This window comes from Neofelis nebulosa, chromosome 12, assembly GCF_028018385.1.
Source record: "Neofelis nebulosa isolate mNeoNeb1 chromosome 12, mNeoNeb1.pri, whole genome shotgun sequence".
Lineage (NCBI taxonomy): Eukaryota > Metazoa > Chordata > Mammalia > Carnivora > Felidae > Neofelis > Neofelis nebulosa.
In genome coordinates this window covers 35168097-35195785 of record NC_080793.1, presented here as the reverse complement: position 1 = coordinate 35195785, position 27689 = coordinate 35168097, and the positions used below count along the sequence as shown (strand labels likewise).

General features: G+C 42.5%; 1 protein-coding gene and 1 pseudogene across 1 annotated transcript in view; one reads left to right on the top strand and one right to left on the bottom strand.

Annotated features, from left to right (window-relative positions):
* Nucleotides 1-27689, top strand: part of ALDH1B1 (aldehyde dehydrogenase 1 family member B1) — a 243189-nt gene that overhangs the window by 83592 nt on the left and 131908 nt on the right. Inside the window, exon 2 of the mRNA XM_058694851.1 lies at nucleotides 11785-12047. The gene's annotated coding sequence lies outside the window, so the exon portion shown is untranslated. The remainder of the gene's footprint in view (nucleotides 1-11784; nucleotides 12048-27689) is intronic.
* LOC131491655 (large ribosomal subunit protein uL11-like) lies at nucleotides 3556-4352 on the bottom strand (annotated as a pseudogene).

Below are 27689 nucleotides of genomic sequence, written 5' to 3'. Positions count from 1 at the left end.
GTAGCCAAACTCGAACTATCATATCCATGCTTCAGGGAAGCAGGAAGGTCAAAATGGCGAAAGGGAAAGCCAGCCAAGCTTGTGCCCTCCTAAAGGGCTCAGGCTGCTCCCAATAATTGCAGGGCCCCAGGACAAGAGTACAAAAGGAGACTCAGCTGCCATGTGTTTATCTATTTAAAAGCTGTAATTCAACCCAACGTACTATTAAATAACATATATTCGTCTTCCTGCCTTGACAAATACACATTCAAAATGACAAAAATCAAGAATATATGTCAAGCTATAATTTTTATATGGCTGAAACTCAACAAATCACCAAAGACAATTGCATTTAATTATGACTGAACATATCTGGGTATACTGCTGATGAGCTGAACAAGTCTGAATGAATAATAAAATCAAGGTACACATAATTCATAAGTTATTATATATTTATTTCATAAAATTTATTTTTCTTTCATCTCAACAAAATTCAATAATTATATTATCAAGATTTTCACAAATTTGGATTCTATTGACAATAAAGGTCTGAAGCAGAGTTTGGCAAACTGCAGGCCCACTGCCTGTTCTTGTAAATAAAGTTTTATTGGCACACAGCTATGCACATTCTTTTACATATTGTCCATGGCTGTTTTCATGTTAGAGCACCAGGGCTGAGTAGTTGTGACAGAAACTGAATGGCCCACAAGCCTAAAATATTTACTCTCTGTCTCTTTAAGTAAAAGTTTGCCAACACTGATCTAAGGGATTAAAACATGAAATGTAATTATAGTGAAAGTATACAGGATTTGAGCATATTTCCATCTCTAAGTGTAAGTTAAAAATTAGCATAAGTTAAAGTGAACGTGAAAACCAAAGAATTAAAGCCATTTTTCATATACATTTTCTAGAAAAGTTATTTGTCTTCTAAAGAAGCCATAATTATCTAACAAATTGAAAGATAAAGTACAAATTATAACTCATGAAAAGTAACACCATTTAAATACATTTATTTTGGAAAATTTAATTAAATCTTATTAAATGTTTCTCTGAAAGTAAAACTTGGCATGCTATCATTCAACATCCACATGATTGCCAAGGCACATGCTTTATATCATGCTTTGTGCACATTCTGTCTAGACTTGCATATATGCAGATTTGAGAGTAATGTGAAGTGTTGAGGATGGCAACATGTTCTTCAGCTACCATGTACAACCATTGTGAATGCCCTGCTAATAGTGAGTACTTCCAGGAAGGGGACTGGAGCTGGGAGAGAAGCAAGAAAATGGATGCTTGGCTCAACAGGGAAATGATATTTTGTTGTGTAAGAATCTAACATTCATTCTATGTGCTGGGAAGGAATTAACAAGGTAACTTGCTTTTTATATCACCTGAGCTCTTCTGCCATTCAGTCCTTCCTGATTCCTGATGCAAGGACTCACTCATGTTACCTCAGGCTTCCAGGCCTGTGCTCCCCTAGTCCTTACCATGACTCCGGAGGTAGGACATGCTCCTCTGCTCTAAGCAGTAAGGAAACCGGGGCTCAGATGGATGAAATGGTTTGCTGGAACTCATTCAGATGTTAAGTGGGAGAGGCCCTTTATATGTTCAAGATGGGTGAGAGAGGGATTTAGCAAAGAGCTGGTGTGGAGCAGGGGACAGAATTGCACTGGGTATGGGGAGACCTGTGTTTAGCCATGGCTCCATACAAACTTGTTGTAAGACTTCAGGCAAGTCACCACACCTCTCTGGGCCTCAGTTTCCACATAGTTACATGAAAGAATTGTAGGATAGTATTTTCAGTCCCCATGTTCCATAACTCCAGGCAAGTGTGTGTGTGTGTGTGTGTGTGTGTGTATACATATATATACATATATGTACATATATATGTATACACACACACACACAAAGTAAAACCCTGGACTGTGAGTAACTTGTTCTGTGAGTGTTCCGCAAGATGAGCAAACATTTCTAATAAATTTTAACTTGATAAACGAGCGATGTCTTGCAATACAAGTAATAGGTGACACTGAATGTCACATGATCACAACTGAGCCAATGGTTCTTGAAATTTGCTTTGATATACGAGTGCTTTGGATTACAAGCATGTTTCGGGAACAAATTATGCTGGCAAACCAGAGTTTAACCTCAGTGGTTTACTAAGACTTCAGGAACAACCAAGAAGGCAGGAGGCACCACTCTCCCCCCACCCCTTGCCCCTACTTCCTGCCTTTATGTCTACATTTTGCCTGGGGCCAAACAGGCTGGAGGGAGGCCCAACTTTGTCAGCAATGCTGAGGGGAGAAGAGAGTCAAGTAGTTAGCTAGGATGTGAAATTAGAGCATGAGAGAGTGCAGGGGAAGGGAAGACCCCCGGGGGGAAGTGTCTTCCCACTTCCAACATCCCTGAGATGCCACCTGGGATTGTTCTAGCTGTGAAATTTTGATGGCAAGGTTGGTTTTCACTGGCAGTCATATGTACCCAGGAAACAACCTGATTTCCTTCTAATACCTACTCCCAGTGGGCTGGTGGGTTCCTCACAGCAGTAGGCAGACAAAAGGCCTGAACTTAATGTCAGGAGTTCCAAATCTACCAACCTGCCTAGTCACTGCCTCTCTGGGCTGCTGGGAAAATCGAACGTCCATTGTATTTTACTCAAGTGGCAAAGAAGACTCCCAATGGCTACTGTAGCTTCCATGTACCCAGACCTGAGCCTTGTGCTTTAGTCCCTTGCTACCCCTACTGTGGTCTGTGGCCTGGTAGCCTCGGCATCCCCTGGGAGCTCATTATAAGTGTAGAGTCTGCTGATTCATGTGCACACTCAAGTGTGAGAAGTTCTACTGCAGAGCCCATAGTTCCTCCCCACAGGGCTGAGGACCCACCTAGAGTCTGACTACTTCTGGATTTCCCTCTGGCATTTGCCATTTGGAGATTTCCTGCCTAAATGGACCAAGCCTACTTCCAGAACCTGTATTGGCCTCTTCTGCAAGGCTGTTGCACCTCTGGCCAAAAGGGGTGCTCAAAGAGTGACTGTAAGAGTTGCCAAGGAGCTACTGGGGTGAAGTAGACCTTGGGCATGGGGGCTTGAAGGTCTATACTTGAGTGCACAAGACCCTCACGGTGCAGGATGGAGTCAGGGCAGGAGAGGTGGAAGGAAAGGGAGCAGGTGCTGTGAGCTACAAAACTCCCCTTTTACTTGTTCTGGGTCCTTCAGTTGTCAGAGATAGGCTTGTGTGATTTTTATGAAATAATGTTTCTAATTATAGGTTAGGTAGATATCTATGGCAGTCTATGATTCCATCCCCCCTCCTTTTTTTGTTGTTATTAAATGATCCTTTATTGAAATATTTTCCTTTGTAGATTTTAAAAAAACATCTATTTATTTATTTAGTTAGTTATTATGAATGGGGGAAGGGCAGAGAGAGAGGGTGAGAGAGAATCCCAAGGAGGCTCCATGCCCAACACAGAGCCCAACACGGGGCTTGATCCCATCACCATGAGATCATGACCTGAGCCAAACCAAGAGTTTGGACACTCAACCAACTGAGCCATTCAGGCATCCTTTCTCTGTAATTTTTAACTAGTTGGGAATTCCATTGCACCACTGTTGATGTCATCATCTATGATGTCATAAGGGTGGTGGCCATCAACACTGTAGATTGGGCAGACCCAAGGATTTCCTTAATGGTTCCAGAGAGTTCTCTGGCTAAAGATAGGTGCTGCATCCGTCGGGCAATGTTGACAATCTCATCAAAAGTGATATTTCTGGAGCTCCTGGGTGGCTCAGTCAGCTAAGCATCTGACTTTTGATTTGGACTCAGGTCATGATCTCACAGTTTGGAATTAAGCCCTGTGTGGGGCTCTGTGCTGACAACGTGGTGCCTGCTTGGAGTTTTGTCTTCCTCTCTCTCTGCCCCTCCCCAACTCATGCACACACACACTCTCTCTCTCTTTCAAAATAAATAAATAAATAAATAAATAAACATTTTTTAAAAAAGTGATATTTCCACTGTTATTAATGTTTTTCTGCTTCTTTCTGTCTCCTGGCAGTTCCTTGAGGGCTTTGATAATCAGGGCAGATGCAGAAAATACCACTTCAATTGGGCCTGTCTGTTCTGAATTGTCAGTTTCACTGTACTCCTCAGACCCTTATAATCACTGGTTGCCTCGTCAGTGTCATCACCAACTGTTTTTGGAGACAGACCCAGGGGGCCAATCTTCAGGGGCAAGGCAGACATGGCACCGACTTCCCCACCAGTGCACCTCAGATACATGACTTTGATCTCCTTGGTGTTAAACTTAGGCAGAATGGTGGAGGCAACTGGTGTGAGATGAACCCAGATTTGGTATGACTGAAGACAGTTGCACCTTTGCCTCCTCCAAGCCAAAAGCCAAAAGTATGATTCCACTCTTAAGGTGGGCATAGGTAAAAGGTTTCTTAGAGGAAAGTAGAATTGGAGCTGGGCTTTGATGGATGAGTAGGAGTTCAGCAGGTAGAGACTGAGGGGGATAGGACATATGAGCAAAGATGTAGAGGAAGATAAGTATGAGGCATTTGTGGGGAAAGTTGTACTTTATGCTGGAGTATCTTCAGTGTAGTGCCAGATCATTCAGGTGAGACTTTGGTGACAGGAAGTCCTCGAAGGTAATGAGAAGGGAAGCTGCAAGTAAGAGCAGTATTTTAGGAGGAACTTCAGATGGAAGTATGGGGAGTAAGTTGGAGGAGGGGAGAATATCAGCGTGGAGACCTGTGTTTGACCTGATTTGAAGCAGAAACAGTGGAACTGGATGTAGAAGTGGATTCCAGGGATATCAGGCAGATGTCTGCCAGGACTTGGTGAGCAATTGGATGGAGGCACAGTGTGAGTGAGCAAGAGATGCCCTAAACCTTTAAGCCGCCGTGACCAAGGAAGGTGCCCTCACAAAGGTAGGAGATGTTGAGGCTGAGGTGCCCAGAATAGAGGTGGGGAGGCACCCAGGTGAGGAGCCCCAGAGTGGCCCAGTTGGGGGATAGATTTGGAAGCCATCAGCAGGTAGATGACCAAAGGAGGGATGATAACATGAAAGGAGAGAGGGTGAGGAAGACCCTGAGAGAGCAAGGGAGAAGACTGTCCTTTAGTCTGCACAGACAGGTACTCAGAAATGAGGGCCTGGGAGGTCACCAGCAAAACCTGACCTCTCTTGTATTAGGGCACTAAAGAGGCCTCTAGTGCCACAAAGACAACCCTCACCTCCCTGGGGAGGATACCAGACTGGTCACAGAGGGGCACTTGTGATCTCTTGAGGGGGCTTGAGAGAGGGTGACTTGGAGGCACAGGTGCAGTTAATAGCCTCCCCCTGCCCCAGAAACCATCAGGGCTCTTTTGGCTACAAGCCACTGGAAACCCACCCAAAGTGAATGTATTGGCTCCTGTAGCTGGATATAGGGCTCAAATAATGTTATCAGGATGCGTATCTTCCCTCCTTCCCTTTCTTTCTTTCTTTCTTTCTTTCTTTCTTTCTTTCTTTCTTCTCTCTCTCTCTCATTTCTTCCTCTTCAAGATTGACTCGTTTTCTTTTTTTTTTTTTTAATTTTTTTAACGTTTATTTATTTTTGGGACAGAGAGAGACAGAACATGAATGGGGGAGGGGCAGAGAGAGAGGGAGACACAGAATCGGAAGGAGGCTCCAGGCTCTGAGCCATCAGCCCAGAGCCTGACGCGGGGCTCGAACTCATGGACCGCGAGATTGTGACCTGAGCTGAAGTTGGACGCTTAACCGACTGAGCCACCCAGGCGCCCCAAGATTGACTCGTTTTCAAACAGGCTTTGCCCTTTGGTTCTCAAGATGACTTTTTGCAATGCTTGGGCCTATAACCTCTCACAAGCAAAGCAGAAAGGGACAAGAATCTTTGCTCAGCATCCCTAGCAGAAGTTATGATGTTCATTCTAATTGGACCGCGTTAGGTTAACAGCACTCCAACCCAATCACTGTGGCCCAAGGAATGTGATGCCCATCACTGGCCAGAGGGTAGAGGTCTACCCAGACAACCTGGACTAAGAGTGGGGGCTCATGGGTTGTACCTTATGAAGAAAGAATATTGTGGAAGCAAAAATAAATGTCCACTCCATCTTCCTTTCCCAAGAGAGTGCTCCTATAAGAAAGAAAGAAGGAAAATTTCCAGCAGCATAAGCAAGTTTGCAGGGCAAAATGATAGTTTCATAGTTATTTTTTTAAATAAGGAACAGACGTGATATAATAGTTAAAAATATTTATATAAAAGGAGGCGAGAAACCACTCTGAGTGTGCAGGAAAACACCTGCATCTAGAACCACAGAACTGTATTTAGCTTTGAGCTTCCTGGTGGCAAAGCAAAAGAAACCCCAATAACTCACAGAGATCTTGTTGGCTGAGAGAAATAGATGCACTGAGCACTAATGCTGCACCCAAATAAGGGACGTTACATAACGAAATCACAGCATACCTTGTTAATTTATTTAATGTTTATTTATTTTTGAGAGAGAGCAAGCAGGGGAGGGGCAGAGAGAGAGAGGGAGACAGAGTATCCGAAGCAGGCTTTGTGCTGACAGCAGAGAGCCCAATGCAGGGCTCAAACTCACAAACCATGAGATCATGACCTGAGCTGAAGTCGGGTGTTTAAATGACTGAACCACCCAGGCGCACCCATACCTTGTTGATTTTTATGTAAGATGCTGAATGTTCTTCTGTGGCTCCCCTTATACATTTCCTCTTGCTAAGTGGACAGCGTAGCATAAGCCAAAGATCAGGGGGGTTTTACAGACCCTATACCTGCTTTCTGCTGATTTATTTAGATCCAGGAATTTAGGCTGAGAGAATCAGGTGAATGGCTGGGTCACCATCGGATTCTCCAAGCTGCTTGGACCATTGGGGGTTGCTCTCTCTCTATTGGAACATTAATGCAAAGGGAAAGGTCTCATTTGTAATTAATCAAGCAGTAGTGAGAGCAAGTACAGGGAGCTTGCATTGATTCCTAACACATCAAACAAAATGGCGCCCAGCGATCGCAGCCTTGGAGAGGATTGCCAAATTGGATTAGCAAACCAAATGTCGGTTTTAATGCCTGAGAGATGGACGAGGCACTTATTAAACAGTCCACAAGCAGGGATGTTTCGAGTACTTAATCAACCCTTCATTTCCCTCCTCCAGGGAACAGGGAAGCCTCAGTGCCACCCATGGTGAAAAATTACCAATCCCTGCAGGATCTCTCCCTGCCATTTTCACTGCAGAATGTGCATGCATTATAGCAAGAGTCCAAGGAAGACAATGTAAGGATACTCAGCCAGGGCAGTGGAAACTGCATAGGTCTGAGGGCAGGGGACCTGTCTACAATCCCTGCTTCTCCCACCTCTCACTGTGAGGCCTCAGGTCTGTCATTCCCCACTCTGGGTCTCAGTGCTCCCTTCAAGGCCTTTCCACCCTGACAAGCCTAAATTAGCTTTTTGAGGATGCTTACAGGAGGCAGTGGGCAAAGAGGCTTGTGTAGCCAGTGCTTTCCCTGGAGGAAGGACTTGCTCCGTGGGGGAGAGAGGTGGGGTGCCATTCAATTTTCTCTTTGAGGTTTTAATGCAACCTCTGCCTTCAGGTTAGAAAGCCCCCTTCCATTCTCTCAACCTTTTTTCTCATTTTGGAGTCTTAAATTTAGAGTCAGAGAGCACCAAAGAGGCATTGGGGACCCCTCTGTTGGAGTCTTGGAGGCATCCCTCTGTATTCTCTGGTAAGATCTCTTACAGGGTGGCTTTTGAGGTGGGATTCCTCTCCCTTGCCCCTATTTCTACATCCTTGATGTATTCCACTTTTCCCCTTAAGGAGAAACAAGGGTTAAAGGGAAGGGTCCTGTGTTAGACTTTGCATCAAGTCCCGTTACTGCTAGTTACATGGTGACTTTGGCCTTAGTTGGCCCAGGCTCTTCCTTGTACAGTTTGTAAAACTGAGGTCCAGACATGGCAAGAGCTTTGCCAAAGATCCCAATATGAGTTTGCAGCAAAGCCAGGGCTGGTCTTCTTCAGTCACTCCTCCCCTTGGCTCACTTGCCTTAGCCCTGCCAGCCTAAGCCAGGGGTGGGGCCGCCACCAGGCCTGGTCAGCAGGGGACACATTCTGGTCTGAAGTGGTGCCCACATTCCCAGGCTGAGGCCTCAGATCCCTTTTTGGTCACGTGGATGTTCTTTTTGCGGGCTTCTGTATGTACCAGGAAAGCATCCTCTGTTTCTTCCCTTCCAGGAAAGAAACTTTCCTCCCTTGTTTCCTATAATCAAAGCAAACACCCACTCCCACCCCCCAGCATCAGGAGGCATTGTGGTGGGACCCACCAGTTTCCAGGTGGTTCTACTTTACTTCAAGGAGGCCTAGCAAGCCTTCCCATGCCACTCCTTATTAAATTAAAACCCAAATGCAAACATTAAACAAAGTATGATAAAATCTTTGGAAAAAACCGAACCAAACAAATCCTATAAACTTCTAGTTAAAATGTTGCTCCCATCACTCTAATCCATCTAGTATCCATCTGTGCTGACTCTACTCCTGCTCTTATCACCACACTTCAGTAGAACGCTTCTTTCAAGCTGGCCAAAACACTGTTTTCAGGGTCCAGCATTTTACCCTTGATATTCCTGCTGACAGGGCCCTTCTCCTTACTCTCCATAGATGAGATGCCTGGCTTCTACTATCAAGCCTCTATGACTCTGCAAGAATGAGGGATAAAACAGCTGGAAACCGGAGTGAGTAGTGCCCCCCTCAGGCTACAACTGCCCCTCCTTCCCCATCAAAATATCAAAGGGAGGGATGAGTTATTGCCTCAGCAGGGTTGGGGTGGTCTTGCCCTTCCTGGTAGGAGCCAATTTCTTAACTGATTTATTTACTTCCCTGGCCCTTTCCTTATCTTTCTGATTAATAGTTTAGTTGGGGGTTCTGGGAAATTTATATCCAATTGTTACCATAGCAACCAGCTCTCTTGCACAGAATACCACAGAAAATGCATTTGGGGGTCTTCTGAAGGCGCTGGGTTTGTAAGGATCTCAGAGTATACCAGGGCACAATGGGCAAGATGATGTTCAACTAATAGGAGTAAGAATTATGAGCAAGGATATGTAATGGTCTCACCACACTGTAAATATGGAAGGACAGTTTTAGTGTCTTTCCTCTCCTTTTCTTGTCTCTCTTTCCCTGAACACATCTCCCCCTCAATGTTTTTTCCTAGGTTCCCCCAAATTAGTTCCCCACAGTACAAGGGCAAGGAGTTCTGGAGAATCTCATTTACTTTTGGCAAAAGGAAGAATTTGTAGCAGGCAGAACCATCTGAAGATGCAATTGTGGCCACCTTGGGATGTAATGATCTCTCTATCGCTGGAGGTGTGTGAAGGGGGCCTGTCAGAGGGCCCTAGAGAGAACTGCACAAAAGATGGAGTGAGGGGTGATAGTGTGGAATCTCTGGGTCCCTCCTGGCCCTGGGATGGAGGAGTTGAACTGAACCTGCTTGTGAGCCCGTCTCACCATCCCCCAACTAAATGGAATGTCAGAGTTGGGCATTTTAGCTTCCTGGGCACCTGGGATGTCCATTGTGTCCCCATAAACTCAATACCTAGCATCTTGCCTGGCCCATGTATGAATGAATGAATTCCTTAGGGTTTTATTAAGTGCAGTGGGCACAATCTATTGTTTGTATTCTTTTATTATGATAAAAAAACCTACTTTTATTTTTTATTTATTTTTTTTTTTAATTTTTTTTTTCAACGTTTTTTATTTATTTTTGGGACAGAGAGAGACAGAGCATGAACGGGGGAGGGGCAGAGAGAGAGGGAGACACAGAATCGGAAACAGGCTCCAGGCTCCGAGCTGTCAGCACAGAGCCCGACGCGGGGCTCGAACTCACGGACCGCGAGATCGTGACCTGGCTGAAGTCGGCCGCTTAACCGACTGCGCCACCCAGGCGCCCCTAAAAAACCTACTTTTAAAAGAAGTTTATTTATTTATTTTTGAGAAAGAGAGAGAGAGAGAAGCATGAGCAGGGGAGGGGCAGAGAGACAGGGTGAGAGAGAGAATCCCAAGCAGGCTCCATACTGTCAGTGCAGAACCTGATACAGGGCTCAATCCCACAAACTGTGAGATCATGACCTAAGCTGAAATCAAGAGTTGTATGCCTAACCAACTGAGCCACGCAGGCATCCCAAATCTACTTTTTAAAACATGGCCAAATAACAACTTGAGCTAGAAGCAGAAAAAAAAAAAAAAGATGTTGCTTATAAAACCCGCTCCCACCTGCTGGAATCATTCCCTGAATTATAGTTGAGGCATAAAAGTGTTTGTTCTCTATAACCATGTGGAGGCCATGTGGCATAGGGAAAGCTCTCCATGGACAAGTCCCTTATTCTTCCTGTGCCTCTGTGTTATCTTCTGTGAAATGGGAGTAATGGAAGTCATCAGGAATGAACAGCTGATGGGTAGAGCTTCCTACAGTGCTATGTCCAGAAGGATTCAGAAGTTGCTTCTGGGCTAAGTTGAAGAGTGTATGGTAATAGATTAGCAATGCCTGCCCTGGGCACCAGACGGGAGGAGGGGGCTTACGTATTGTATATTTGTCATCCTGCTCTAGGTGGTCTTGAGGGGCCCTGATGGCTCTAGATGCCAAGACTGAAGGTCACGCCAGCCATTCTAGGTCTCCTCAATCATTCCTCTTTGCTGATTTTGGCTAAGCTGTCACATGCTTGGGGCCTTTGCTGGGACAACTGGGCTGACTCATTACTTCACCCTCCAATAGCCTTGCCTGCGCTTGTCCACATGGTGGGGACAAGGGTCCCAAGAGAGCATGTGGCAGGGTACAAGGCCTCTTGAGGCTTACGCTCAGAAGTAACATAATATCACCTTTACTATAGTCTATTGGTCAGAATTAGTCACAGTCTCCAGAGGTGGGAAAATAGACCCCCATCTTAGGAAGAGCTGCAAAATCACATATGCAAAACAGCATAGATACAGGAAGGGAAATAATTGGGGCTATTTTTGCAAACAATCTACCACAATTACCTTGTTTTAAACAAAAAGCAGAGCCTTGAGTTTATTACCTATGTGCCCCAGTGAGCAAGTGGGGATGAATTCTGTTCTTTTCCACTGTCTGGTTCAAGTCTATTTTTAGATGTAGTCTAATAAAATGAATTTCACACCTGGGTTACTCACCCACTAACAAACATTCTGTTCTTATCAATGCCTGGGACAAACACCTAGGCGGCCTAGATTTGTAGTTCCATTACCTCCGAGCACAATAATTGTTAATTACTTGCTTTATTTGGTTCTGTTGCGTTTGCCAATAGTCAATTACCTATGTTAGGTTTTCTTGTGATCAGTGGGGCTTATCCAATATTGCAGCTCAGTTCTGTTTTTGTCTCAGAGATGTCTTTTCCAAGAGAGTTAAAGAAAACCCTTGTTCACTAGTTTATTGAATATTAGCCTTTATCTGCTTATTTCAAAGTCTCCTTATTCACTGCTGAAAGCACCAAAGTGCTCAGGCTGAGCTCTTAGAATCGAACAAAAGACTAAAGATAAGCCCCCCTTTGCCCCATCTGGCTAAAGCCCAGCACGTGGAATAGAAGAAAGAACAAATTGTGGGGTCCTAGGGGCATTCGTTTAGTTCATGCCTGAATCTCGGAAACTGCCTTACCCCTTGAATCCACCCTCTGCATTGAGGCCAAGGGACCTAATGCAAAGATCTGATCACATTACTTGGGTTAGAGTGCATTGATGGACCCAGTTCTCCAGTCCTCTTTTTACCCATGATCTGTGTCGTATGACTTTGCAGGTGCATGCCTTTGAATCTGGACCAGGCCATGTGACTTCCCTTTACCAACAGAATGAGGTGGAAGCAACCATGTGCCATTTCCAAGCTCAGGCTTCCTGACACCTTGCATGTCTCCTTTTGTACTCCGTGCTTCTGCCATTGCCATGATCAAGACACCACCCATGTTGGCCCGGTGGTCCCAAGAGGAAGAAAAGAGACTCATGAAGAGCCAGATTGCCTCAGCAAAGGTCCACCAAAACCATCCCCCAGCTGAACTCAGATGGGTAAGTTATGAACACTATTATTTTATTTTTTATTACTTTTTAAAGATTTTATTTTTAGGGGTGCCTGGGTCGCTCAGTCAGTTAAGTGTCTGCTTCAGCTCAGGTCATGATCTCATGGTTGATGAGTTCAGTCCCCATGTCAGGCTCTGTGTAGACAGCTCAGAGCCTGTAGCCTGCTTCGGATTCTGTGCGTGTGTGTGTGTTTCTCTCTCTGCGCCCCTCCCCCCAACTTGTGTGCTTGCTCTCTCTCTCTCTCTCTCAAAAATAAATAAACATTAAAAAAATAAAAAATAAAGATTTTATTTTTAGGTAATCTCTACACCCAATGTGGGACTCGGACTTAATAATCAAGAGCTACTTGCTCCACTGACTGAGCCAGCCAAGCACCCCAACACTGTTGTTTTAAACCATTGAGATTTGGAGTGGTTTATTATGTGGCAAAAGCTGATTCATCATGCTTGTGTGTAATCCCAGTGCTGGTCTCCTGTGCCTGGAGGTATAACATCCAGACAAAACCTTCCAGCATTTGGGCCCAGCTACTTTTCCTGTCTTGGTGCCTCCAGATTTCCCTTTTCACTTTACACTTCGGCAATGACCCCAAATGACTTGCAGTTCCTCAAATGCATCGTCCTGGCTCACATTTCTATGCCTCTGCACTGGTTGTGCCCTCTGCCTAGAATGCCATTCTCTTCTCCTTTGTCCAGAAAACTCTTATTCATCTGTCTAAACCCAGCTCAGGCATTGTCTCTTTCAAGAAAATTCACTGTATTCTCCTCTCCCTTGTGGTAAATCATTCTCACTTCTGTGAAATCTCTGGATTCATGTATATATCTATTGTTACCATGTGACATGGTATTATGGCGTGCGTTCTTTTTATTTTGTTTTTTTACCATCTTTGCTTGAGGACAAGGACAGCTTTAATTCATCAATGTATTCTTAGTGCCTGGTTCCAACAATGTTTGATGACTAAGTGGAATGTTGGGATCCTTTCTTGCTGGGGAAATTGTCCACAATGGGAAGATGGTCATTTCTTGCTCCCTTTCTTCCTCCCAAGCTCATGTAGTAGATTTGCTTACTTTGTATCCTTGCACTTACGGTCTGATTCCACTGTAGGGGACACTCAGAGCTTTGTGAAAAAATGAGTCCTGGGTCCTATGCGTGCCCCCGCTGGGCTATGAGCCCCTCCAAGGCTGAATCTGGGTTTCTTCACCTCTATGCCCCTGGGGCTGGCACCAAGCCTGTACATGAGCAGTCTCAGAAAATCCATAAAATTCAAAATATTTATATTTCTGGAACATCCATCAAGTGCCAGGCACTGTTCTAGGTGCTGCGAATAGGTGGTGACCAGATAGACATGGGTCCCTGCCCTCCCAAAGCATGCACTCCAGCTGGGGAGACAGGAAAGACAGTAAACAACTCCGTTAAGGAAAATGTCATTCCTGTTTCTTCCCACGGCTGGAGGAATTCTCTTTGCACTGGAAGTTATGTTTATGAGTGTCCAGATTAAAAATTAGCCATTTGTGAAGGGTGTTCAGGAAGGTAGGGGATCTCAAAGAGAGCAGTTAGTTGTTCTCCAGAAGAGTGAATGCTGAGACACAACTAGAAGTTAGTGACAGCAGACCCTACACCTGACACCAGCCAGGGGTACACTGTGGGTAGGCAGGGGCATTTTAAATGAGCCCTATTCCCAGTAGCTCTAGGGCACATCCCAAATCGCAAGCACTGATTTGCAATTGAGCTATTTTTCAGTTGGACAACTTTATATATCGTGCTCCAGGGTGAGCAGTAACAGAAATGTATTTAATTAATGATATGGGGGAGGCCAACCAGTAAATAAATAATTACAAAATGTGACAAGCACGTTATGAAGGGACCTGAGATGAAATTGGGAGGAAGGCAGGGGCCTTGAGGCTGTTGTAAGTGCTTTGGATCTTATTGTGAGTGCATTGGAGACCAGGGGAGAGATGGGATCTGATCGGCGCTTAAAGAATATCACTTCCGCCGCCATTTTTATTTAATTGAATCAAATATTTCTGGAGAGCGTCCCAACAAACTGCCTTCTAGTTCTTGAAGCCATCAACTCCCCATGCTGAATTTCAATACCACCTCCTAGAACTTAGGGCCCTAATTTTCCAAGGAGACAAACACTCAATTTTTGGTTTAGATTTGCATGAGAAAGAGACCTTAATTACTCTGATCTCTAACACCTCTGAGGAGCTGATTTGAGCTTTTCAGATGCAAAGAGTGTTAATTGGCTAAGGGGCCCAGCTGAGCTTACCCGCCATCTCCAAGTGGGTAGGGGGTGGGGATGGGGCTGGGAGATGGGGAAGGTGTTTAGAGAGGAGGGGGCACTTCCCGTGGTCAGTTTCCTGTAGGTCTGCAGAGGGCAAGAGATCAACATAGCAGTTTTGCCTACTTTACCCCTTCAAGTGTCCTCCCATGTGCCCTTCAAGATCCAGCTCATCTCCTCTTATTCTAAAGCTTCCCTCAGCCCCACTCCCATCCCAGGATCTCTCTAACTGCTTCCTGGAAAGCTAGTGCCTCCCTGGGATCCTGGTTTCTAATTACAGCACTTCCCACACTGCATTGGATGGTCTGTTAACTGGGCCGCCCTTCTACTTGGAGGACAAGGACCCATCTCATGCAGCTTGGCCTTCTTGCAGAGCTCAAAGTGAGCACCCAGGAAATGTGAAACAAAGGAGTAATAGAACAAGTAGTAATAATAATAATGTTAATAATATAATTACAGAAGTCATCACTTATATAGGGCTTCCTGTGATTCTATGCTGTTTGGTCTTAAAGTTAGAAAACATGTAATCCTCTTCTCCAATTCCTGCCAGAGCAGATGTCCTGTATGAATCATTACTGATAGTTATAGATTTATTTGTGGGATTATTTAATATTGACCACCATATGAGGATAAGAAATCTGTTTTAATCACTGTACTATCCACAGTGCCTAGCTCAGTGTCTGGTATATAAAGGCTTGATAAATATTTGTTGAATGAGTGAATGCTTGCATACCTTCAGTGATGGGAAGCTCACTATCTCCTGAGGAAGTCTTGCTCATTTTTAGCACCTTTTCCTGTTAGCTGTTCCTTCTGTTGATGCTACATTTGTTTCCATGGAGTGTTCATCTAGTCCTGACTACTGGTCTCTCCCAAAGACAACTTCCCCTCCTCCCCAGAGGCTGGAAGGTTATGACCTATAAATGTCTCTTCTTAACTGCCTCTATATTTTCCTGGGTACAGCACATCCAGATCCTTCCTCATAATGACCTAGCATCCAGTCACTGCCTGATCCTGGTCACCCTCTGTGGAATAGTCCAGATTGTCTAGTTCCCTCTCACAGTAAAGGCCTGCTATATATGTGAAGATGGGACTCTCGTTCCCCACGTTTTGGGAGTTACGTTTGTATTAATACAATTCTTTCAATGCACTTACCGCTACTCTAAATTAAGAGACTTGGCACATATCCAATGTGGAAGGTGGTTAGAACAAATGAAGTCTTTCCTTTTCTACAGAAACTGTTGATAGTGGGTATATGGGTGTTCACTGAAAAACATTTTGAAAAATTTGGTATGTTTGAAATGTTTCATAATAAAAATGTTGAAAAGAGGAAAAAACCCAATAGAGTAATTAAAATGGAATACTAAAAAATTTTTGTTAACTCCAAAGAAGACAAAAGAAGAAAGAGAAAAGGAAAACAGGATGAATAGAAAACAAATAACCAAATGGCCATCCTAAAGGCAGCCATATCAAGAATAATATCAAATGTAAATGAACTAAACATTTCAGTTAAAGACAGAAACTTTTGGGCTGGTTAAAACAGCAAGAGCTAATTACCTTCTGTCTACAACTGTCTATTTTCTGTAGACACTGCTGTATACAATATGCAGAAGCACTAATTATAAGAAAGCTAAAGTGGCTGGCTATATTAATATCAGATATCATACTTTAAGACAAGAAGTATTATCAGAGGCAAAGAAGTAAGCTCCATAATGAAAACTGGGTCCATTCTTCAAGAGGACAAAACAGTTATAAATGGGAATGTGTACAAAAGCAGAGTTTCAAAATACATGAAGTGAAAACTGACAGCACTAAATGAGGACATAGATAAATCTATAACCATATCTTTACTCTCTTGGTAGTTGGTAAAATTATTCTCACAAAAATAGTAAGGACATTAAAGAGCTCAACAACATTATCGTGCACTTTGACACTGAGTAACTACAGAATACTTAGGTTTTTCAAGTGCCCATGGAATGTTCACCAGGATAGACTATATGCTGGGTAGAAAACAAAACAAATGTTAATGAAGTTTAAAAGTTGAAAACATGCAGAGTGTGTCCTTTGATGACAATTAATGATGAATATAAAGCTATAGATTTAAGTTCAATGAGTCCCAAGAACAAGAAACATGAAGGAAAGGATATCAAGGATACCAATTACATATGGTAATGTAATTGCCCGAAAGCATTGATAAAGAGAAACTTCAAAAAGCTGCAAGAAGCAAGCACACACACACACACACACACACACACACTCACACACATATAGAAGAAGAAGGATGAAGATAACAGCAGATTTCTCATCAGAAACAGTGCAAGCAAGGGGCACCTGGGTGGCTCAGTTGGTTTAACGTCTGACTCTTGATTTCAGGTCAGGTCATGATCTCACAGTCAGGAGATTGAGCCCTGCATCAGGCTCTGCACTGAGTGTGGAGCCTGCTTGGGATTCTCTCATTCTCTCTCTGCCCCTGCCCTGTTTGCATTTGTGCATGTGCGCACTCGCTCTCTCTCTCTCTCTCTCCCAAAATAAATAAACAAAAAAAGAAAAATGCAAGCAAGAAGATTGTGAAGCCATACCTTTGATGTACTGCAAAATAAAAAAAAATCTGTCAACCTAGAATTGTATATTCAGCAAAAATATTGTTTAAGACCAAAGACAAAAGAGACTTTTTTAGATATAAAGACAGAAGGAATTCATTGTTAACACATCCATACAAAAAGAAATGCTAAAGGAAGTTGATCAGACAAAAGGAAAATGTCACCAAATGAAATTTTAATTCCACAGGAAATAATGAAAAGTATTAGAAATGGTAAATATATATACATATATTTTTAATGTTTGTTTATTTTGAGAGAGAACGCATGACCTGGGAAGAGACACAGAGAGAGGGAGAGAGAGAATCCCAAGCGGGCTCCACATACAAGATGGAGCCCAACACAGGGCTCAATAAAAATGTGTAACAACAATCACAAATGTTGATAGTGGAAAAATGGGTATGTACTATTGTAAAGTTCTTTTTTTTTTAATGTTTATTTATTTTTGAGAGAGAAAGAAAGCATGAGCAGGGTAGGGGGCAGAGAAGAAGATGAAGAATCCAAAGCAGGCTCCAGGCTCTGAGCTGGTCAGCACAGAGCCCAATGCGGGGCTCAAACTTATGAAGTGTGAGACCATGACCTGAGCTGCAGTCGAACACCTAATTGACTGAGCCACCCAGGCGCCCCATGTAATGGCACAATATCACTTGAAGGTAGACTATGATAAATTAATATGTATTCTATAAGCTCTAACTACTGAAATAACAAAACAGAGGGAAAGCAGTGATAACTAATAAATCAACAAAGGTAAGAAATAGAATCATAATCAAAAGAAGTAAGGGAGGGGTGCCTGGCTGGTTCAGTCAGTAGAGTATGCGACTCTTGATCTCAGGATCATAAGTTTGAGCCCCATGTTGGACACAGGGTTTATTTAAAATAATAATAATAATAAAGAAGCAAAGGACAAAGGAAAAGGGGAACAAAGTATAGAAAACAGGTATCTAGATGATAGATTTAAACCTAATCACATCTACAAGCACAATAAGTGTACAGAGTCTAAATGCCCAAATTACAAGGCAGAGATTGCCAGACTGCATAAAAAAGCAAGTCCCAACTATATGCTGCCTATAAAAAAAACACATTTTAAATATAAAGACACAGATAGGTTATAGTGGATGGATGGGAAGAAATATACCATTCAAACACTAGTCAAAAGGTGGAATGCTATATTAATATCAAAGTATATTTCATAGTGAAGAATATTACCAGAGGGGCACCTGGATGGCTCAGTTGGTTAGGTGTCCAACTTTGGCAGAGGTTATGATCTTGCAGTTCATGAGTTTGAGCCCTGTGTTGAGCTCTGTGCTGACAGCTCAGAGCCTGGAGCCTGCTTAGGATTCTGTCTCCATCTCTCTCTGCTCCTCCCCATCTTGTGTTCTGTCTCTGTCTCTCACAAATAAATAAACATTAAAGAAAAGAATACCAGGGATAAAGAAGGTCATTTCATGATGTGATAAGGGGGCAGGGTTGAGTAGTCAAGATAACATAATCCTAAATGTTATGTGCCTAATAATAAAGGTTGAAAATACATGAAGCAGAAATCATAGAACTAAAAGGAGAAATAGAAAAATACACAATTATCATTAGGGACTTTAGTAACCATCTCTCAAAAAATGATAGAATAAGTAGACAGAAAACTGGTGAAAAATATAGGAGACTTGAACAATACTATCAAGCGACTTGTCCCAATTGGCATTTATTGAATACTCTTCCTAACACTGGCGAGATACGCATTCTTTTTAAATTAATGTTTATTTATTTTTGAGAGAGAGTGTGTATGTGTGTCTGTGTGTGAGCAGGGGAGGGGCAGAGAGAGAGGGAGACAGAGAATTCCAAGCAGGCTTCATGCTGTCAGCACAGAGTCCAACGTGGGGCTTGAACTCACGAACCGTGAGATCATGACCTGAGCCAAAATCAAGAGTCAGACGCCTAAGCAAAATATGCATTCTTAACAAGTGGATATGGCACATTTACCAAGATAGATTATATTTGGGGCTACAAATGAGTCTCCAAAATTTCAAACAATTCACTTCATAGAAAGTTTTTTCTTATCTCACATTGGACTTAAATTCTGAATCAATGACAGAAAGTTCTCTGTAAAATCCTCAAATGATTGGGAACTAAATAGCACTTCTAAGGAACCCATGGATTAAAGAAAAATTGAAAAATGAAATTAGAAAATATTTAGAATAGAATGAAATGAAAATGCAACATCAGATTTTGTGGGGTGCTACTAAAGCAGTACTTATGGGGAAATTTATAGTACTAAATGGCTATATTAGAGAAAAAGAAAAGTCTCAAATCAATGACCTCAACTCTTACCTTAAGAATGTAGAAAGGGGAGAGCAAAGTAAGTAGCTTTGCTTACTTAGCAAAGCTTACTTACTTGCTTACTTAGAAGCCCAAGTAAATTGAAGAAAGGAGATAGTAAAGATCAAGATGAAGATCAATGAAATAGAATATAGAAAACAGTAGAGATAATCAATGAAATCAAAAGCTGTTTTTTTTTTAAAGAAGATCAATAAGAATGATAAGACTTTAGTTAGACTGACCAGGGATAGAAAAGAGAAGACACAGTTTTTAAAAAAAAATTTTTAATGTTTATTTGTTTTCGAGACAGAGAAAGACAGTGTGAATGGGGGAGGGTCAGAGAGAGGGAGACACAGAATCTGAAGCAGGCTCCAGGCTCCAAGCTGTCAGCACAGAGCCCAACGCGGGGCTCGAACTCATGGAGTGTGAGATCATGACCTGAGCCAAAGTCGGATGCTTAACCGACTGAGCCACCCAGGCACCTCTGAAGACACAGTTTTGATATCAGGAATAACAGAAGTAGTATCATTATAGATTCTCCAGATAATAAGTGGATAATAAGAGAACATTATGAACAACTTTATGCCCATAAATCCAACAACTTAGATGAATTAGACAAGTCTTTTGAAGGACACGAATTACCAAAGCTTACTCAAGGAGAAAGAGTTAAGCTGAATAACCTGAATAGCCCTTTATCTGTTAAATAAATTGAATTTGTAAGATATATATGTATATAATATGTAAACCTTCCCATACTGATGAATTCTACAAAACATTTAGGTAAGACATAATACCAGTTCAACACAAATTCCTCCAAAAAGTTTTAAGGAGTAGGGGACAGGGGAGGGAATATTTCCTTTCATTCTAGGAGGTCAGCATTAACTTGATACTCAAAGCAGACAAAGTCATTACAAAAAAAGAGAACTACAGTTCAATAAGTCTTTAAGAGAACAGATTGAGTTCAACAATGGACTACAATGATAATACATCATGACTGGTAGACTTTCTCCAGAAATGCAGGGTTGGTTTAACATTCAAAAATCAATTAATGTGATTCACCATATTAGCAAACTAAAAAAGAAACAAACATGATCATCTCAATTAAATAGAAAACATTTGACAAAATTCAACAATCATTCCTGATAAAAACTGTCAGCAAACCAGTAATGAAAGGAAATTACTCATCCTGATTAAGGACATCTACAAAATCTTGATAGCTAGCATCATATTTAATTATGAAAGACTAAATGCTTTCCTACTAAGATCAAGAATGAGACAGAGATATCCATTCTTGCCATTTCTATTCAATACTGTACTGGAGGTCTTAGCCAGTGCAATCAGGGAAGAAGAATAAATGAGACACGCATATTGGTAAGTAAAAAGTCAAACTGTTTTTGTTCACATTCAACATGATCATCTGCATAGAGAATCTAATAGAATCTACAAAAAAGCTACCAGAATAAATAAGTTTTACCAAGTTGCAGGATACAAGATCCATTTATAAAAACTCAATATATTTCGCATACTGGCAACAAACAGAAACAGAAATTTAAAAATTACCACTTATTATAGTATCAAAAGATATAAGATACTTGGGGATAAATCTGAGGAAAGTTGTGAGAGACCAGTACCCTATAACTGTAAAGTACTGCTGAGGGAAATTAGAGAAAACCCTAAAAAAATGAAGTTGCAAGAATCAACATTGTAAGAGGTCACTTCTTGCCAGATTGATCTGTAGGTGCAACCCAATCCCAATCAAATTCCCAATAGGGCTTTTTGGTAGAAATTGATATGTTGATTCTGATATTCATACTAAAATGTACAGAGTCTAGACAAGCCAAAACAATTTTGAAAAGGCAGAACAAAATTAAAGGACTTACACTGCCTGATTGCAAGACATAAAGTAACAAAATATAGTAATAAGAGATGTAGTAATAAAAAATGTAATATTGGCATAAAGACAAATAAACAGAATAGAGTCCAGAAATATACCCACACATATACGAACAACTGATGTTTTACAAAAGTGCAAAGGCAATGCACTGGAGAAAAGATAACTTTTTAGGAAGGGATGGAACAATAGAAATGCAAAAAAAAAAAAAGAAAGAAAGAAAGAAAGAAAGAAAGAAAGAAAGAAAGAAAGAAAGAAAGAAAGAAAGAAAGAAAAAAGAAAGAAAGGAAGAAGAGAAAGAAATGAAAAAGAAGAAAAAGAAAAGCCAAAAAACTGAAAGCACCAAAAACTTGGACCCATGCCTTGCACTATGTATAAAAATTAACTCAATTGGGTCATAGACATAAATGTAAAACCTAAAACTGTAACTTTTTTACAAGGAAGCATAAGAGAAAATCTTTGTGACCTTGGATTATGCAAAGGTTTCTTAGATATGTCACCAAAAGCACAATTCACAAAAGCAAATTTGATAAATTGGACTTAATCAAGTTAAAAACTTTTCTTCAAAAGACATTATTAAGAGAACAGAAAGATAAGTAACAGACTAGGGAAAAATATTTGCAATTCATACATTTGGTAGAGGACTTGTGTCCAGAATATATAGAGAACTCTCAAAATTCAACAATAGGAAAATAAAGAATCCAATTGAAAAATTGATGAGTTGAACAGATACTTCATCCAAGAAGGAATAAGAATGAAAAATATGAACATAAAAAGATGTTCATCATCATTAGTTATCAGAGGAATGCAAATTAAAAACCACAGTAAGATATACCACTAGTTGCTATTGAATATAATACCTGCTGGTTTGAATATAAAATGGTATTTTGGAAAATAATTTGGCATTTCTTTAAAAGGTGTATCATATGATCCAGCCACCCTACTCCTAGGTACTTACCCAAGACAAATGAAGGCATATGCCCATTATAAGACTGGCACACAAATGTTCACAGCAGCATTATTTGTCCATCAACAGGTGAATAAACAAAATACTGTATATCCAGACAATGGAATACTATTCTATAATAAAAAGCAACAGATTGCTAATACAAACTACATGTCTATCTCAAAATGAATCTTAAAATAAGTGAAAGAAGCCAAACAAAAAAAGAGTATATATAGTATGATTCTATTTATAAAATTCTAGAAAACGTAAGCTGATTTATAATAGTAGCAGATCAGTGGGGATGGGGGTGGGAGGGAGAGATTACGAAGAACAGAGGAAACCTTTTGTGGGGTGATGGATACGCTCACTCTCCTGATTGTGGTGATGGTTTTGTGACTATATATATATAACCAAATCTTATAAAGTTGTATACTTTAAATATGTATAATTTATTGTATATCAATTATATTTCATAAATCTGTTTGAGTGTATTTGAGCTTTAATAAGGTACACACACACACACACACACCATTCCTGAGCCCTATCATAAATCTACTGATTCAGATTATGTAAGGAAGTCTAGGATCAGTTTTGTAATTCTTATGCACTCAGCTTGAGAGCCATGGTCCCATGGCCCCAGTGATGTTGAAATTCCTTCCTATGGCCTGTGAGACTCCTGTTCTCACTTCTCTTGAAGTTCTCCTGGGGCGCCTGGGTGGCGCAGTCGGTTAAGCGTCCGACTTCAGCCAGGTCACGATCTCGCGGTCCGTGAGTTCGAGCCCCGCGTCAGGCTCTGGGCTGATGGCTCGGAGCCTGGAGCCTGTTTCCGATTCTGTGTCTCCCTCTCTCTCTGCCCCTCCCCCGTTCATGCTCTGTCTCTCTCTGTCCCAAAAATAAGTTAAAAAAACGTTGGAAAAAAAAATTAAAAAAAAAAAAAAAAAGAAATTCTCCTTACCCACTCCCCATTTCATCCTCTGACCTCTAGCCAGCCCAGGCCATCTGAAGGTCCCTAATGGTACATGCTCTTTTGACCCTGAGCCTTTGTAGGCATTGTGCCTTTTCCCTGGAACACCTTTGTGCTCTCCTTCAGTTGACTAAATATACTGGTTCTTCAAAACCCTGCTTAGGTGGCACCTCCTCTGGGAAGCCTTCCAGGTTCCCTGCTCTCTGAGGCTCCCCTGCATATGCTTTTGTTCCCTGGAACAAAAGCTCCCTGGACTTTGGTTTCCTGACCTGTAAAATGAAGTTAAGAATGATACCTCAGAAGAATGTTTTGAAGACTCAGTGAGATAACAAGATAATGTAGTACAGTTCTTGGTGCATATTAGAATTCAACAAATGGTGGCCATTGTTGTGGCTGTTGTTATTATTTCTCATCACTGTCTTCAGAGCCCTGTGAGCTCTGGCATACCATCTAACACACTGGTGGCTACTGTTTGATCTTCCCCTAGATTGGTTTTCCTGAGCATGCCACAAAAATTCAGTTAGTTCAGCCACAAACAGTTGTTGAGTATCCTTTGGGTATCAGCTCCTATCCCAGGGGCTGGGGACAGAAAGATTAAGAGGAAGGGAATGGATATCAGAGATGAGAGCATCAGAGAGGTACCAGAGGGGAGTGTGAAGAGCACAGACTTCTGAGCCATCTGCTCTATCATATACAGCTGTGTGACCTTGGGCAATTTACTTAACCTCTCTGTTCCTCGGTTTCCTCAAGCTTAAAATGGGGATAATAGAATACCTATCTTAGTAGGCTGATATTTTACTTTAACAACACATAAATAGTTTTGTTCAAATGAGCTGATATCTGTGAAACAGTCAAAACAAAGGACACTGACGATCCACTGGATTTGGCAATTAGCGGGCTATCAGAGATGTAGCGAGAACTGCTTTAGAGGAGGCAGATGCCAGAGTGCAGGGATAGAGGAGTGAGTGTCCAGGAAAGTTGAGAAAGGGAAGTGGAGACAGCGCCTCAGAGCTATTTGGGTGAGAACAGGGTGACTGCTCCAAGTGGAGGTGTTCAGGGGTTCTGAGAGACCTGTGTTACAGGAAGGTGCCTGTAGGGTGGGAGTGACTGCAGATAAGGGAGAGAGCCAGGAGGATGGAAGTCCAGAGGGAGGGAGAGGGATGCATGCAGGCAGGTACAGTGGGGAGTGGTCCACCAGGGAGGGAGCAGCTTCATCATCACTGCCCTCTAGGCTCTCAGTGGGGCAAGCCCTTCTTTGGGAAGAGAGGGTGATGTGTGGAAGAGGAGTGTTAGGGAGGGTGGAGAAGTGTGAAATAGCTCTTGCCAGGGAGTGGGGGGAAGCTATAAAAGACTGCAGACTGTGCTAAAAGAGATTAGAATTTGGAAGTGTGCCAGTCTGCCGGGGTGGGGGTTGATTCACCTGTACCTGCAGCCACAGAGGTCGTGCAAGTAAGTGAAGGGTAGCATTGCTTCAGGATTGGGCTAGCTCGCCATTAGAACTAATTTGTCTCTGTTTGCCTTGGACTGTCCTGATTTTAAGGCCGAAAGTCCCATGTCCACCTATTCCCTCAGGACTGTCAGTTACCCACCCAACAGTAGTAACAACATGGGGATCCAAGGGCTATGAGAATGCTGGTTCCCATGAGCGGTGACAAGATGGGGGCAGCATGCAAAGGGCATGAGGGTGGCCTGGACACTCAGGATATGGGAGTAAAGGAGTTGAGGGGTGGGTAAGGACCTCAAGGTGTTACACACCTATCTCCCCAGTGCCTGAATAATGCATGGCCGTCTACTGAGGCACTAAATATTTCTCCGGAGCCCGAGTAACTGGACATTTACATGCCACTTTTAATTTTTGCCATAGCCATACAGCTTCTGCATTAACTTAATGTTCTTTCAAATCAGCTCCTTAATAAATATGGCTTAAAAGGAAACAGTCTCTACCCTATATGGAGAAAAACAAAGAAACCACACACACCCGCACCAGATACTGGATTTTAACTGGGTATGCTGCCTGACAAAGGAGCCGAGACTGAGGCTGCTCCTTCTTTGTTAACCTGGGAGAGGGGCCAGAGTTAGAGAGGCACTTCAAATGTGTGCCGCCAAACAGTCCTTGTGCAGCTGCTCAGGGGGATGGAGACTGGAAAGCGGACACAGCTTTCCTGTGTCACTAATTCTGTGTTCCTTTACTACCTAAAATCACTTTGCCTTCCTCATTTTGGAAATGCTGCAGTAAAGTATTAAGACTGTAGGCTCTCAGTGTTCTCAAGAGTCAATAACAGCGTGCATTTAAATACCAATATGTCATTTTTGTGGCGTTTTTCTGAGATGTCATATATAGGCTCAGGGAACCTTACAGCTGAAAAGGTCCCTGAGGACTTCTGATCTAATCCCCCATCCTTCCTGCTTCCTTCACTTTTTTTAAGTTTATTAATTTATTTTGAGAGACAGAGAGAGAGTGTGTGTGCAAGCAAGTGGGGTAGGGCCAGAGAGAGAGAGGGAGAGAGAGAGAATCCCAAGCAGGCTCTGCCCTGAGAGCCTGATGCAGGGCTTGAACTCACGAACCATGAGATCATGACCTGAGCAGAAGTCGGATGCTTAACCGACCGAGCACCCAGACACACACACAAACACACACGCACATGCACACAGGAACAAGCCCAGAGAGGGCAGGGACTTACTCCCAGCTCTACCATCACACCTAGTTGGCTGCTTTTTTCAATCCTTCCCCACTTTGCCTTCAGAGACAATTTTGCTTCTTGATTTCTGACTTCTTGTCAGCTGTGATTAATGAGGAAGGCTCCTGCATACACGATTTTCAGCTGTACCCAGTTTACGACAAACAGATTAGACCATTTAAGTCAGAATAATGCTATTTAGCAAAGCCGGATTTGGAGCTGGCAGAAATTAAGAAGATTAATTTAAAGCTAAAAAAAGAGTGACAATCATACATCAACACCTGAAAAATCTCGCTGCCTGTACACAGCCCTAATTGAGAAGTATGTGGAAGATTCCATCCGTGAAATTCAATTATCATGCAAGCCAGAGGAAGCAGCTTCCCTGAGGAAGAAACTAGGCAGCCCAAATCAAAATGCCTCCACCTGTCTGTTTTCGTGTCAGAAGAGTGAGAAAACCTGCCTTGATGACGATGAAATATGGACAGTATGCATCAGTGTAATGAAACTTTCCAGGGGTGCCTTTCCATAATGGGATTACCTCCTGAGCGCCTCCATCAGAGGTCAGCCCAGAAAAGCCTCTGAGGCTCCATAAAGCCTTTGGATATGGAAGGCAGAAGACACTGACACCTCATTCCTGATACCCTTCCCTCCAGCTTTGAGCAGGACTGGCTGGGGCTCAGAGACAAAAGGTGTTCTCAAGCCCCTGTACCCCTTCCATGGGTTAGGGGCTTCTTAACCCAGGCAATAAGCAGAGAAAACTCGAGACAACAACTGTAATGATTATAAATGAGCCTATGGTAATTGATCCGCCTTTTAACTGTAGGGACAGATGCAAGGGGAGGTGGGGGGCGGGGAGTGGTTGGTGGCAGATTGATCAGTACTTGCATTGTCTCTCCCATTTGGCTGAGGTTCACCCAGGAGCACACAGTAACCCCTGATCTGCAGAAGAGCTGGATGGAGTTCCTTTTTGGTAAACTGCTTTGGGTGGTCATCGTGGTAAATAAAGGCACATTCCCCACTGATGCTTAGAGGTGTGCAGTTTGCAAAGTGTGTTCACAAGCATCAAGTCAGAAAACTGGACTCAGGAAACCCTGAGATAATGTCTCCCATTACACAGATAAAGATGCTGAGGTTAAGTGATCAGCCTCATCTGTTTGAAAGATTGTTGTTGGATTCTGATTTCATGTGTTTGGCGGTACCCTGGCTAATGTAGAGGAAGGCATAGGCTTTTAAGAGCTCGTGTTCTGGTGTGCAGGACTAGACACAGGAAAGATTGTTACTGAAGGTCAAATGTGATCAGATCATCAGAGAGGGTGCTCAGGGCGAGGTCAAAGACGGAAGAGACTGCATAATGAAGAAAGCCTCCAGGGACAGGGGTCAAGTCTGTCTTCATCACTGTTGTAGCTCCAGTGCCCAGCAATATACTCTGCAAAAAGCATGTTTCAAAAATATCTGTTGAATAAATAAATGAATGATGAGATAGACCTTGAAGGATGTAAAGTGTTTTGGGAATTTGGGGGAAAGCAAGTGTGTCAGGAATATATTGACCAGGAGAATAGAACATGCAAATTGTAAGATATCAAAATGGCAGCTCTGGCTGATGTTAACAATGTGGTTTTGCTAATCTGTTAAAGTCCAACAAATCTTTGCAGCATTATCTCATGGAGGGTAACAGGTCTCTCCTTCATGCACATCTCTTTTCTCTCAAAGTCACTAAGAGCATTGCTTTGAGGACCGTATGTGCTTCTTCCAGCAACTTAGAGGTTCTGAGTTAGTTTCTCTCCCAAGAGAGACTAGTGGCCCTAGTGGCCAGTCCCAGATTGGAGCAGGACTCAGGGGAGAGGAGAAAATTCAGTGGGGAAGGTCAAGGTCTGTGTTTAACTGGAGACTCGTGTAATTTTCAGTGTGCAGTGAAAATCTATGAAGATGGCTCTTCATGCTGACTCTGCTTTGAGTCCCCAGAAACACT